Below are 14,640 nucleotides of genomic sequence, written 5' to 3'. Positions count from 1 at the left end.
TACAAGAACCTTTTGCAAAGCATTTCAAATTACTCTGCATTTTTTTGAGTGCTGTATTGCAAATTGGTATTATCTTCGTTTAGGAAATGAGGCACCATGACAAAGCTGAACACTGAAAACTTGCAGAGAACCCCAAGGCCAGCAAGGATGTAACTCAGGTTTCAAACCTGGTTTTAGGAGACCACGAACTAGGTGTTTTGACCACAACAAGACTGCTTTTATTTAACCCACTTATTTAACCAGGAGGGAAAAACAGACCTTATGAAACCATTCTACTGTTCACTACCAGCATAACAGATTTTGAAAGGTCTGAGCAAAGGATTTAAAATGGTATAGGAAGAGCAAATCCCCACATTTCTAGAACTTCTAATTTTAAATTTGTTTTTAACTACTGTTTTTACTGCAGATCTTTGTCACCTCTGCATTTGTTTCCTGGCCTCTGGCTTCCAGACCATAATTTTTCACCTGTCTTCCACAGGCTACTGTCAACTCTTATCCACCAAAGTGACCAAGCAGGCTTTTTCTTAGCTCAGATTCTGAGCTGGGGAACTCTTGGCCAATGGCCCTGATATTTCCACAAAGAACACTGGGGCCCCTTTTGGTTTCCCTTGAACAGGTTTTTTTTGGTTTGGTTTTAACTCAACAGGGTCCTGTAAAAAAACAAAACAAAACAAAAAAAAAACCCTGAAATTTCCCAACTGTTTGCAAATTGGGAAAGCCATGTGTTCAAGAGATTAGTTTTGCCCTGTTTGCCAACGGGGAAAGGGGGTGGGGGTGGGGGGGGCAAGGAAGAGATCACTGGCATGATAATTCTTATTCTAGCAAGAATTTGGCATCTTTATTGTGCTTCTCAAGTCCTTGAATAATTTAGATAATGATTAAAATTTCTGCTATGAAGTGTTTTTAGAATGGACTCTTAGATCATGCCTATCTTGTTTTCATCATCACACATGGAGTCAAGGGTCATAGAAATACAAGTGAGATTGCTGGCTGAGCGTGTCCCCATCCACCACCTTCAAGGCAATGGGCCAGAGGGGACAGGCTCCCCAAGTTCATCTCTCCCAAAGTCTAACAGCTTGTCCACCACCTCTTTAACATCCTCCCTCCCCTGTGTCCCCTGCTATCTCACTCCTTCAAATTCACGGCTTTAACCTTGACAAACTCCCTACAACTCATTCATATGCTCCATCAGTTAATGAGTCAGTTAAGGTCTCTCCAGAATTCACTATTTGCCTTTTCCCTGGTAGAAAAGAACGGCCAGCCCCATCCACCCACTTCCAGCCTCAGTACCAGGCCCTGAAAATGAGAACGCAGAGGTGATTTATTTTTAATAAGGTAGTCAGGTGCATGGCACTAGAAAGGGCCTACCTGGGAAAGTTACGCAGCAAACAGTAAATTTTGCTTTCAAGTACTTTTCCCACCAATACAATCAAGGTTTTATTTTTCAAAGACCTTCTGAAACCAAAAGTTTCAGAAGGATTTTTCCTCGGAAGTACAATAGCTGCATCTTGAATAAAATATGTAAAAAGATCATCTGCATTGACATCTAAAATGTCAACTATGTGATAGTTGTTTGTAACGTCTTTAAAAAATGTTGACACAGTTTTATAACTGGGGAGATTAGGACCATCTGTGGGGATGGTTTCGGGGGTAGCTCTGTAGCTATCACAGTGTTAATTATAAAGGAAACTTGGAAAGTACAAGGGTAATTCCCATCATGATACAGACACACAAGTAACAGATGTCTCCACATTTCTGACTATTCAGCAAAGAGCACAGGTAGCCACCTCAGATGCTTTCTGTAGGTAAGTCAAAAGCAGGACTACCGCATGACTATCAACACTCAATTCATAAGAAAAACCATGGCTCAGATAACATTAAATGGTGCATAATAAATCATTTATGTTAAGCTTTGGCATGCGTTTTATACCGGGCTTAAGTAAGTGTATGATAATCAGGTAGTATTAAACATTCATAAGTCTGTTTTCTCAGTAGACCTACACTGAACAAAATCAATTTTCTGTCAAGGAGAATCATCTTCCTTTTAAGGAATATTTATTGAGTATTTAGGATTACAGGAGACTTATTCTAGTTACCACAAGGTATACTAAGAGTTAATCTATTGGGGAATGTAAATATCACAGTAAGATAAGGGCAGAGCAAAAAACATCAGTAGAGACAGGAGTTCAGTGATTAAGACCATGAACTTACTGGTCAAATATATCTAAGATACACAAGATACACAACTTCCTCTGATGAAATGGAATTCCAGGAGATCAAGTGCTTAGTCCAGAGTTCAGGTCGTTCACTCACACCCTTTTCCCCCTCCCTCCTGCATTAGGCTTCTAAGTGGCCAGCAAAAACAGGTAAGCCTTTCTCCATCCTTCCTCTGCTCTTGCAGGAGGCATTTCATACCAAGACTAATTATCCCATGGTCTTGCCCAATACATACCACAGACCCCCGCATGATGCTGACGTTGGAGACATTCCTCAAAGTGTGACCTCCTATTTCCAGCTGGCCCTCCCCCCACCACCAAAGCTTCAACTCCACTATAAAGTCAAGAACACATTCTAGGAACATCAAGATGTGAAGATAAACACTGCTATTAAGATTAGACCCCTCTCTTCTCCTAAGGTTTAGGATATATTCACTTACAGAAGAGGCTTACAGACAGACCTTTGGAAGTCAAGAACACATGATGAATACCACCACTCTGCAACCATCTGATGCAATTATGTTTTACATTCTTTGGTTCTGAAATAGTCTGCAAGTGGGAAATTATTTTCATAAAGGGTTCACTGAGCCACCCATGCAGGAGAAAAATCACATCGATTGGTTTAAAATTAGTAAGTTCACAGAAGACCATGATGGGATGAAAAGTGGAAAGGAGAGGGGAAGAAAATCCTGAGTGTGCACAAGAAGAAGGAGCAGTCATGGAGCAGTGGAAACTTCTACATCAGGGAAAAGCCACCCCTCATCAAGTCATAGTCAGTAGGCAGGCATCAAACTCTCCCTCCCCCCCCGACCCCCACGACATTCCCTACATTTCAACCACGTGGACTTCTCTCGCTATTCTTCTAGGTCTGGGGTCTTCCAACCTCTATGCCTGTTCTCTGCTCACATGGTTCCCTCTCCCCATGGGCTACTTGTATGAAATACATCCATTAAGACCAAAGTCAACTTATCCCCCTCAGTTCCCATTCTTTGACTTAAAACCACTTTGGTTTGACCTCTCTGGTGCCATTTATCACGATTTGCCTTCTTGATTGCAGGTTGTTCCCTGGTCTGTTACTCGCATGAAATTGGTCATCTTTTAAAAGCCAATCCCTAGCCTGTCCATTTCCACATCTCTCCCAGCAGCCAGCACAGTGCAGAGCACAGATTTTTTGAGAAATGGGCTTTATTGGAAGAGTGCTCCTTCTTAATGAATTTACTTAAAACACCATGAATGCACTAAGTAGACAATTTGCCTCAAGAAGTCAGGATTTATTACTTATGGAATGTAAGGAGATCTCTTTACATCCAAAAAGCTAGCTATAGTGTTCTATTTAACAAGAATTTTTTTAAAAAAAATCTAAATAAGGAAAGCCATTGCTTCATTTTTCTGGCTTCACACTGTTATTACTCAGTCACTGCCTCTTCTAAGATTCATTTCATGACACTGCAATGGGAAGAGATTGCCCTGTGTAGAATACAAAGGTTGACTGAGCAAAACACCACACACACCAAAGTAGTCATGCCAGGCTTTCTGGATGCCCTGGGCTGGCTGGCACTTGGTTTTGCAAGGTCTTTCACTCAAAACAAGTATATCTGCAGAAGCAAAAGGAGTTTCCACATGAATGAGGATACAGCTTGATGGAATTGTTGGGCACATTTGGATGGTCTCCAACACATCAGATTTATAGAATCTCTCAGATCCCTAGGACACTCTCGCGCAAGAGGTCTGAGGAACCCACAAACCTGCAAGGTACCATCCTAATTGAGGGTAGGAAAATCCAATTCCCCATCAAGTCACAATCAAACTTGACCTACTGTATCCAGTGTACCAGGCCCATGAGGCACACAAGACTTGGTCTCTGCCCTAAGCAGCAGAGGACCAAGTAAAGGCATCCAACACCAGGCAGTTGTAACAGATGTACAGCAGAAACACTGGAAATTACAAAACAAAAGGAGTAAAGGACAGGAGAAAACACCCAGTCTGAAGAGTCAGGAGGCACTAGCCAGGCTGGAAGGGAGTGGAGGGTAGGGGTGGCGTTCCACTCAGGAAGCAGCAGCAAAAGGTAAAGCTCTCAACTCCTTCTAGAACATACAGGGGGCTGACAGGAGAGGAGGTGCAGGTATAGCCTCTGCACCAAGGCTACGAGGTAACAGACCTCACACCTCCCCTGTGAACCAGATCCACCGGGCCATTGAATCAAGGGGAGCAGGGAGCACTGCCTGATGCAGAGAACATGCTCAAAGACTGCCACGGTTATCAAGATTACTACGTTAAGAGAGGTAGACCTGATTTATTTGCTTTCTTAATGAAAAGCTACAGTTTACACATCTGTTAACACTACAATAGCAGTGACCACTTTCAATAGTTAACTATTTGAAAAGCAGAAAAGATAACTGGGTACAGTCCACACACTTAGCTTGGAACAATAAAATTCTGACGGGCTCATCTCCAAAAAGAACCACGAAAGGATAAAGAGATTACACCCATTTTAGCCTCTGAAGTCTCAAGATCCAAAAAGGATGCTCTCAGCTGAATGGCTTGCTGATATCTGGAATCCGAAATACAGTTAACATGGAAAGACAAGTTCACTCAGACTGGTTCCTTCCAGGAACACATCCTGGACACTGCTAAGCAGCATTCAAGACCTCAAGTCCTGCAAATCATCGCCAATGAAATCATAGGTCATGGAGAGCATGTTGAAACCTCAACTTAGTCTCCTTCCCTTCCTTTTTAATCACCTACGCAAAACAAATGGAAAACCAAACAAGAAAGACTTAAAGTCCCAAAAACAAGAACAACATTCCCTTAACCCCACTCTGCACTTTACCTTCAACCTCCAAGTACAACTTTGGAACTAACCATTCACCAACTCGATGCTTTTGGAGCCACAGACTTCAACCATGTGCCAAAGGAGCCACAACACCACCAACAAAAAAAACAAAAAAACAAAAACAAAAACAAACAAAAACAAAAAAAAAAAAAACCAAAAAACAAAAAACACCCTTATCCAGTTCAGATCATGAGCATGGCTTTGAGATTTCCACAAGAGTGGTTTATGAAGGATGCTGCAAAAAAGCCCATTTATCCCATACATTTGACCTGCCCATGGCCCTGGAACCATGCAGGTCAAAGAACTGGTCCTTTCACATTATTCCCCATGTTTCCTGCTGCCACAACCAACATTTACGAGCTCCTCATCCACCTTGGGGCTTCTTCCAATCTTATACTCCCATCTCTGGGCTTCTCAGCAGAGACCAGGAAAAGGGCCCATGACCAAACACATGGCAGAGAAGACAGGGTCAGGGTCCACAAGGAAACAATGGGCATTTTTCTTGGTAGCAACTCAGGCTCCTATGGAGTCTTTCCCTCCCCACCCCACCCCCAAGGACTGAAAGGGAGCTCCAATCAATTAAAGGCAATGTCACTTGAATCCACTCCTAATACCTTCAACAAGTGTGCAAGGTTCTTGTGGTCTGCTGAGCTTCTCCTCTCTGGAAGCTTTTCCCTCCAACTTCAAATATTACAAAGAAGTAAGATCTATTTAGGGTCTTGGTAATTAAGCCCAGCACCATCTGAGCAGGAAAGTTATTTTGGAGTAGCATAGAAGACATTCTTTCAGTTGCAGTTTCACAGTGCTATGAAGGATCCCCAATTCTCCACAAACCTTGTCCTCTTACAATCTAATCGTCTTTGAGGACATCCTGGTTATCGCTGCTTTAACTCTGGTCTAGGGAACGCGGGATTTAAGAGGTGAAAACCAGAGCTAAACCAACAGTTAAATAACACCATTTAGTAGGAGTTAAACAATGGCTACAACAAGTAATTACTTCACATCTTTAAAATAATTTCAACAAGCATGCTTAAGGTACTTTGAGTTTATGTGCAAGTTTATGCCTACTATAAATACTTCTGTAATCCTTCTCTGTTCCCAACTCCTTGAGAGAATCCTTAAAAAATCTGAAATATTTTTGGTGCTGGCGCCCAGAATGAATTATTAGGTATTTGGGACACAATTTACTGAATTGTCCCATCAGCATTTCTTCAACCCATCCCTTATGTGATGCGCGCGCGCGCGCGCGCACACACACACACACACACACACACACACACACACACCCACCCATGGGTATCCTACTAAACAAAGCTACCTACTCCCTTCAGAGGACAATGAACTCAAGTTGTTAAGGCCCTCTAGGATTATCAGACCCACACAGCCAGACTGGGATTCTTCTACAAACAAGAGGCGGCCTTAATCCCGTCAACTTTATAGCTCCTGAGAGGTTTAGGTCATTACACGGCATAACGTATCTCTAAGGAAGCAGCGAAACCAGTTTTCTGTGGATCAAATCCAGTTCTGAACACACTAAGAAACCATAATTTTTAAAACTTGCCAATTCCAACACCAGTAACAAATTTACCATTTCTGACAAGCATGCGCATTTTCAAAGAATTGAAGGGAGGAATGTCCATGGGCTGTTAGCAATGAAAAGTGGTGTCACTCAGGCATTTCTGGAGAGGTTCTTGGTTGAGGCCATCTCAGGTTTCATGACCTCCAAATTTCACACTTAAATTTGATTGGCTCTTTCCAGATGCATTTTGAGAGTGGCAAGTTTGTATGCAAACATCTTATACTAGATTCCCAGACAACTTTACTTTTAAAGGGAGCACAGCTAAGCCAAAAAGGCAACCAACCCAGCAACTGTCAGGATAACAAAGACAATGTTGAAAATCAGTGACGTCATGGTGAATCTTAGGCTCATTTCATTGTTCACACTTCCTTGTGTGAGGTGAGACCCTCCCTTACCAGAAGGTCAAGCTACTCTCATTGTAAGCACCTGAATTTTTTTTCCCCAATTCCTCTGACAAGCACAATATACACAACTAATGAAATCAAGGAAAACAGGACTTTTAGTGTGAAAATATCAGACACTTCTTTGTGGGAGTAGAGCCATTTGGAGTATATTCGCTAAATCAATCAGCCATGAGATCCTGAATTAATTTGCAAAGAGCAAATGTGCCATCACTTAGCCAAAAAAAAAAAATTCAAAACAAGTGTTGGTACCTGTTTTGTATGAAGAAAAACGCTATAGTCCCACAAATTAAAATGGCTGTTGCACTGGAATGAGCCACGCAGTTGGTTCTGTTTCTTAATATTAGGTTAGCTTTAGGCTTGCATCTTACAGAAAGGAGTCAGACTAACAGTTTACCATCCATTCATTACTATGTGCAATGAGTATTTTGCATACCAGAAGACCAAAACATAACCTATTCTGGTCTCTTCAAGAGCTGAAGACATTTTGCAGCCACTAACAAAGCATCCTTTGAGTCCACCTAGTAGCCCAGGAGGCCATGCACCACTCAATTACAGTTAAGAGCTCCTTTGCCCTCTTAGGAAAATTTAAGTTCAGGCCTCAAAAAAAATATGCAACAACTGCGCCTATAGATTGATGCTTGAGAAGTACAGTTTACCAAGTTTCTCCTTTTCAAGATGCTCAAGAGATCAGACTATGAAATTTTAAAATATTAAGTGAAGGCAAAATGGATTATAGTTGTCATAATTTTCAATGTTTATTTTTGAGAGGGAGACAGCATGAGTGAGGGAGGGGCAGAGGAAGGAGGAGACACAGAATCTGAAACAGGCTCCAGGCCCTGAGCTGTCAGCACAGAGCCCAACCAGGGGCTCAAAACTCGAGAACCGCAAGATCACGACCTGAGCTGAGGTCGGACGCTTAACTGACTGAGCCACCCAGGTGCTGTCATATTTCTAATTAAGTAGGCTTCACACCCAGGCTGGAGCCCAACCCCAAGAAGCCACTCGGGTCACCAACAGAAAGGAGGTCTTACACAAGAAACTCGTCTGCAACTATTCTGCTGTCTACTTGCACTTCCAAGGAACCACTTATAATCGGGACCAGGTTCCTAATCCAAACTACTGTCAACACATCATGTTCCCCAGAACACAGCATTAGCTGGGTCCGTAACACCACTGACTTCATCACTGTTAGCTCAGGACCACCATCTACCAAGTACATATCGTGCTGTATACTACAGTAAGAACCCGCGTGTACCTGATCTCTCATTTAATAAGCACACGACCCTACAAGAAAGCTGTGTCCATTTTATAGATGAGAACTCTAAGTAGGAAAAGTTAGGGGACTGGTCCACAAGTCTCAGCCAATAACTTGCAGGCCCACTATTCAACCCGGTTCTAATCCCAAAGCCCTGTGGCCATTCTACCTTCAGGAGAATTAGGATTTTTTTTTTTTTTTTTTTTGATGCCCATAATGCATTCTAAATCTAAACCTAAGCTTTTAAAATTTTTACTGGATTTTTTTTTTTATGCCTCTGCTGCCTTTCCTATCAGGACAGACCTTACTATTCTCAATTCTGGCCGCATTAAAAAGCACAAAGGCAGGGCGCCTGGGTGGCTCAGCTGGTTAAGCATCCGACTTCGGCTCAGGTCATGATCTGGCAGTTTGTGGGTTTGAGCCCCACGTCGGGCTCTGGGCTCATAGCTCAGCCTAGAGCCTGCTTCCGATTGTGTCTCCCTCTCTCTGCCCCTCCCCTAGCTCATGCTCTCTCTTTCAAAAACAAAAGCAAAAAAAGAACACAATGGCAGTGAAAACAAAGCTAAATGCATGAGAGCTGGTCCAAGACGGTGTGATTTAGACCACAGTTGCCTTTGGTGCCCTCATCCCGGTTTGATCACCCTCTCCTCTCTTTCTCCAACTCCTTTAGCCCCTGACAACCTGCACTCAAGTTACACCTGAGAGCTCTGCCTGCTGGGAATTTTCACCTCCAAGCAACCCTATCCCCCCAAATGATCTTTAAAGACTTCTAAATCCCGAAGAGTATTTTAGGGGGTTACTTTTAACCAAAGCTTCCACTTCTAACTGCTTTGCAAGTCTTGCTCACTTTAAAATATCCAGCTATGTGGTGTATCATTACACAAATAGCATGCTTCCTTAAAAAAGAAAAAAACAAGAATTGGACATGGGCACCTGGGTAGCTCAGTCGCTTAGGTGTCTGACTTCAACTCAGGTCATTATCTCACGGTTCACAGGTTTGAGCCCTGCCTCAGGCTCTGCACTGATGGCACAGAGCCTGCATAGGATTCTCTCCCCTTCTTTTTGCCCCTTCCAGGCACTCACTCTCAAAATTTGTACAAGAAATTAGAGAAAATGAAGAAAAGAAGTCCTCCATCATCTCATCACGTATCACCATCAGCTTTCAGGTTTACCTCCAGCTTTTTAGGCACTAATGACAGTGTGACTACTATTATAAATGGCAGAGTCTATTTTTATGAGCAGTTTCCCAAATTCATTCTAAGCAGGGACTTGACAATTTGTCAACTGCATGTATATACAATACTAATGACTGAATCATTTCCCCCAAAGCTGGACATAAAAGATGTTTTGGTTTTGCTATTCAAAGGAAACCAGCAATGGGCAAGTGGGCAAACATCTTCCCTAAGATATCGGACTCTCCACCTGAATCAGACCATGAAAGGACTCCAAATGATCAAGATGGCTATGCTAATAGTGATGGCACCATTTCAGACCAAGTTCAGAGAAGGACACAACCAACAGATGCAGACTTACTGGTGAGAATTCAAGATGTGGCAGCAGGACATCAGGAACTCCATCACTACCAGACCCCAAGTCACACCCCTTAACTCCAAAAATCCCAGAAATTTACTGCTTAAACAGGCAGCATTTCACCACCTCCCCCTTCATTAGCACCTTCTCTAGGCTTCCATTAGCACCTGCAGCAAGGTTTTTGAAAGGATCTGGGTTGGCCGTCTGCTTAGGAGATTGATCTCCATTTTAATGTAGCCCTCCCTGGATATAAACTGAAGAGAGGGTGCAGGGAGTGTTCAACAAGAAAATCTGACCTGGAGGAATTGAGAGTGGTTAGCAAGTATTGTGAAACGTGCCTAGTTCCAATGTATCAGAAAATACCACATGCCAAAGAAGATTATTCTAATGGTCACTGCTTTCTCCCCCCCTGGTAAGTAGGGTTCATAGCAGGTTGGTAAAACGTAAACATGTCTAAGGCGGCAAGCCTCCTGTCGCTGATGCTGAAAAGCAGAAATGTGTAATCAGCGAGGACAATAAAAATTTTCTCTCCCCTGATGACACTGGAAAATAAAAGATCGCAAAAAAAAAAAAAAAAAGCATAAATGAAGATTCTGGTGTAGGGTCCTTTTGCAGAGGACAATACGTAGTACTTAATGTGCAAGGCACTATCTTTTAATAGCTATGGGACATGTTACTAGTATCCTGCTGCTTTCTCAGCTGGAGAAATAGGATTAGTGGCCTAAGAGAGAAGAGCTTAAACTGATTAGTCAAGTGGGCAGTCCCAGGGTGAATAAGCAGGAAAAAGGAACAGCCCAGTGTTCTGGGTCCTGCAGAGTAAGAACCTGGAGGGATCCAAGGATGGTCCAGGACTCCAGACTGCAATTTCCTCCAAGAGGGGTTTTAACCTTCCATTTTCAAGATGGGCTCCAAATCGGAGGCCACACTTGGGTTGGCTTGAACACCATTTATGTATTTAGACTGCAGAAAGGAGTTTCAGAATGGCCACCGTGTATTTATTCATTCACTTACTCAACCCACAGGATCTACGAAGCAAGCATATCAGGTGTTGTGTACACAGGGATACAGAACCGGAAGGCTGCATGCAAGGAACAGAATTGTTCTGCTTAATAGGAACCCTAAATGACAAAGATCCAATTTCTTAAATCCGAGTCTGGATTAAATGGGGGAGGAAGGGACCTTCTAGATCATCATGGACCTACTTTATCTGGAGGAAAAGCAACACAAAAAAAGCCCACTATGAAGTCCAAAGTTGTGTGCTGCCTGAAGAACACATTTAGTAAGAGACGGTGCTAAGGTCTACAACCCTAGCCAAGAGCTCCTCCCATAAAACAGAAAACACAAACTTTAAAGAACCTGATGCCCAACATATAAATTTTCAAGATGGAATACAGGACATATTCACTGGTAATCCTGGTAAAGTACTAAGGGGCTGATCCCAAAAGTTACAAGAGAGCAAACTCCCTTTCTGAATCAAAGGACCGGGTTCTACCTGTTGTGGAAAGGACAGACACCGATTGTAGAATTGAGCAGGCAGCCCAAATAGGTTACCGAGAGCAATTATAAAAATTACAGTAGAGATTATGATCACAGCAAGCCATCAAAAATGGTTAAGCTTCACCAAAATGTGCGGAAAGACCTGCCTGCACTGTACTTAATGGAAAGGATTTCCAATGTTAAATCTAGCACTTATCTCTTTTAACCAGGGGGTTTTATTAGTTTAATGCAATCCTATCTACCCAGATGTTTAATAGATTTCTCGAGCACGTGGCATAAAAACAAAACTATCTTTGCTGCAACCAGGTAAAGCCGGTAGACCATGAACAATGATCTTCGACAGAGACGTCTAACATATTAAGACAGATTACTGCAGGGCCCTGAGAGTTATTTCTGAAATAGGAAGTGGCTGGATAAAACGATTTCCCCTCAGAAAACTCAAGAACATCCCTCATGTACCATTCTCAACCATTTCCCTCCTCCCCCAACTCCGAAAACAACTCAGGAAACACCACCACCACCCCCAGAGAAGCTTCAAGATGCTCTTTTCTTTCCTGACGTTCTTCCCCTTTCATCTTCCCTACGGCTAGCCACGGAAACTACCACTTTGGTAGAACTATTTGAACAACACTGCAGCAGAGATGCCTGGGCTGTGTGCCTAACACAAGCCCCGCTCTGAGAATTCCATCTCCCCCACAAGTACAGGCCTCAGGGAGGGGCCAAGTTCACCCCCCCCCCCAAAAGCAGCCGTGGGAAGTAACTGGTGATAAAGGAACGGGGGTCATGCCGGACCCCCGTCCCTTGCTCCAAGTTGTACGGCCCTGGGAGTCTGTTTACAGCCTCTGGAGACAACCTCCAGACACTGGGAGCTCACTTGAGGCCTCTAAGCCACACTTACTCTCCAGGCTCCTTCTGAATGGGCAGAATTCACCGGACCATGGTGGGCACCTGACCATTTGGGGTCAAGCTCTTTCTCCCAGGGATTCCAATGGAAATCTGGGTCAGCACTTGGACTTGGGCACTGGTACCCTCGGGACCTGATGTAAGGCATTTTAGCATCTGTAAGCACAGAAGTAGAGGAAGTCCACTTACTACCTTCAGGGATAAAGCCAATCCAGGGAGGGAAGTAGCAGCCAGTCTTGGCTCCTGGTTCTAAGAATTTAAATAACTAGAATACTAACTAGGAGTTAAATAAAAACATGAAATCCAAAACTTCTAGTATTTTTTTAACCCCAGAGTAGCTTAGAAGACTACTACTTTAGCAACACATACTGAAATTTATTTCCAATGTCAAGGCATTTTCCACTTCTCCAAAGCCCTTTCTCAAGCCAACATGTGGAAGAGGAAATGTTAAGTATCAACAGAATCACGCTCCTTGCCTTAAGTGAGGAGCCAGGAAAATCAGAATCCTGGGTGCAGGGTTTTACTTTCAAATCCTCAAATTCGGGACATCTAAGGCTTAATCTACAGACACCGAGGGGGAAGCTCCTTCAGGCTCAGAAGTGAGGGGCACCCAACAGGTGCTGGAGTCCAGGTAACACAGATACTGGCATCCCTACCTCTGCCCGTTTGTTGGAATGGTGCTGCCAATTCCATGGTTTTCCTGGCCAATGACTCTCCCCGTTCACCCGTCACTGCTGATCTACCTGCCCCCAACCCCTCAAGCCATGTACCAGGCTCAGTCCCAGGCAGGGCCAAGCCCAGGGCTGATTGGGACAGACTGTCCACCTCCGTGTCTCCCAAACGTTTACACTTTGGTAAGTGAGCCAACGGACACACCCACAACGTGTTGCAGTCCGATCAGGTGAGAATCGAAGAGCATGTGGTCTATTGCAGGCCTGCAGAGAAAGGAAGCCGTGGGCTCCGCACTGGCAGGGAGAGAAGGAACCACAACAGGTCTCTGGGAACTTTCTCAAGGATGCTCATCTAAACCGTGTGACTACCCATGAACCGGCCCCCAGCACAAGCACTCAGCCTTCCAAAAGGTAGACAACACCCATATTAAGTATTTTCACTTCATTTCCTTTTTCTGGGTCAGCAAGGAGGGAAAAACTGTCACATCTGTCACCAACCCCTCCCTCGTCTCAAAGGGGACATATACCTGCTGGAGCCCAGAGGGGGCTGGACACTCAACTGGCCACCCCTCCTGTGCCCTCCCTTTCAGATCAGAGATGCACGCTGCCTCCTGGGGATGCAGGTTCTCCCCCCCCCCAGAACCACTACCTGTGAAAAGCCTGTTCTAAAGCAGGGGCAGGGGGGCGGGGGCTGTTATCCCAAGTTTGTCTCATCTGTAACCGGACTGGGCTGTAAGCAGACTCCTGCCAGCACCTCAAAGGCCACGGCTCTGAGGACACTGGCCGGAGCTTTAGTTACAATATCTTTTTTCACTGCCCATCACGTGCTCATCCTCCCCCTCCCCCCCCCCCCCAATCTACTGGCTCCTAGGGTGGATTTTGTTTTTTAACCTCTGTAACCAAAGAACCCGATAAGGCCATGCGATAAAGGGACAGTGGCCTATAAACCCTAAGTTTCCAGTTCCAGCAGCTATATGGCTCTTTTTTCATGTTTCACACACATAAGACATTGACAAAGGCCCTAAAAAGAAGAGACACGGGAGGCAGCCAAAGAGATACCTAACACTCAATCAGAGCCATGCAAGTGAGGAGAGCATTAGGAGTTTTTGGGAGCCAGGCCAAGTGTTTTTCTACCAGAGGAATAATTTAGGGTTTGTGCGCAGTCAGCAGCTTGGAAAAGGTACAAGAACACAGGAGCTGGACAACCGGGAGGCCCCGGAAAACCCGCTCAGCCCTGCCAAAGTCCACCAGACAGACAAACCCTTCACGGTCAAGACTGTTAAGCAAAGGAGGATTCGTTTCTTCCATCCATCAGGCCAGGAGAATAATTACAAGTAGAACAACAGAAACAAAGGATGTGACAAGGTATTTGGCAACCTCAGTAGAGCCCTGTACTCCAAGACCGGTTTAGCTCAAGCTACTGGTTTCCTCCTACCCTCCCCCACCGCAGAAGTCTACAACCCTGCCAGAGGCACATGTATGTTCAGCCTCACAGGACAGCAGCACAAAGCCAGCATCTGCAGGAGTTTTCCCTTTTTAAAAATACAACTCTCGGGGCACCTGGGTGGCTCAGTCGGTTAAGCGTCCGATTTCGGCTCAGGTCATGATCTCGCGGTTTGTGAGTTCAAGCTCCGCGTCGGGCTCTGTGCTGACAGCTCGGAGCCTGGAGCCCGTTTCAGATTCTCCCTTTCTCTGACCCTCCCCCATTCATGCTCTGTCTCAGTAAATAAACGTTAAAAAATTTTTTTAAAT

At 44.2% G+C, this 14,640-nt stretch overlaps 1 protein-coding gene and 1 long non-coding RNA gene across 4 annotated transcripts in view; one reads left to right on the top strand and one right to left on the bottom strand.

Annotated features, from left to right (window-relative positions):
• PRKCA (protein kinase C alpha) overlaps window positions 1–14,640 on the bottom strand; it is a 401,449-nt gene that overhangs the window by 343,996 nt on the left and 42,813 nt on the right. The window lies entirely within an intron of this gene.
• LOC131498448 (uncharacterized) overlaps window positions 13,122–14,640 on the top strand; it is a 2,821-nt gene continuing 1,302 nt past the window's right edge. The window contains exon 1 of one of the 2 annotated variants that reach the window (XR_009255433.1): window positions 13,122–13,299. This is a non-coding gene — a long non-coding RNA (uncharacterized LOC131498448). Of the gene's footprint in view, window positions 13,300–13,835; window positions 14,254–14,640 lie in introns of those variants that run through there. The other variant, XR_009255434.1, reaches the window with a different exon arrangement.

The sequence above is a fragment of the Neofelis nebulosa genome, chromosome 16 (assembly GCF_028018385.1).
Source record: "Neofelis nebulosa isolate mNeoNeb1 chromosome 16, mNeoNeb1.pri, whole genome shotgun sequence".
NCBI lineage: Eukaryota > Metazoa > Chordata > Mammalia > Carnivora > Felidae > Neofelis > Neofelis nebulosa.
This window is presented reverse-complemented; position numbering and strand designations above follow the sequence as displayed.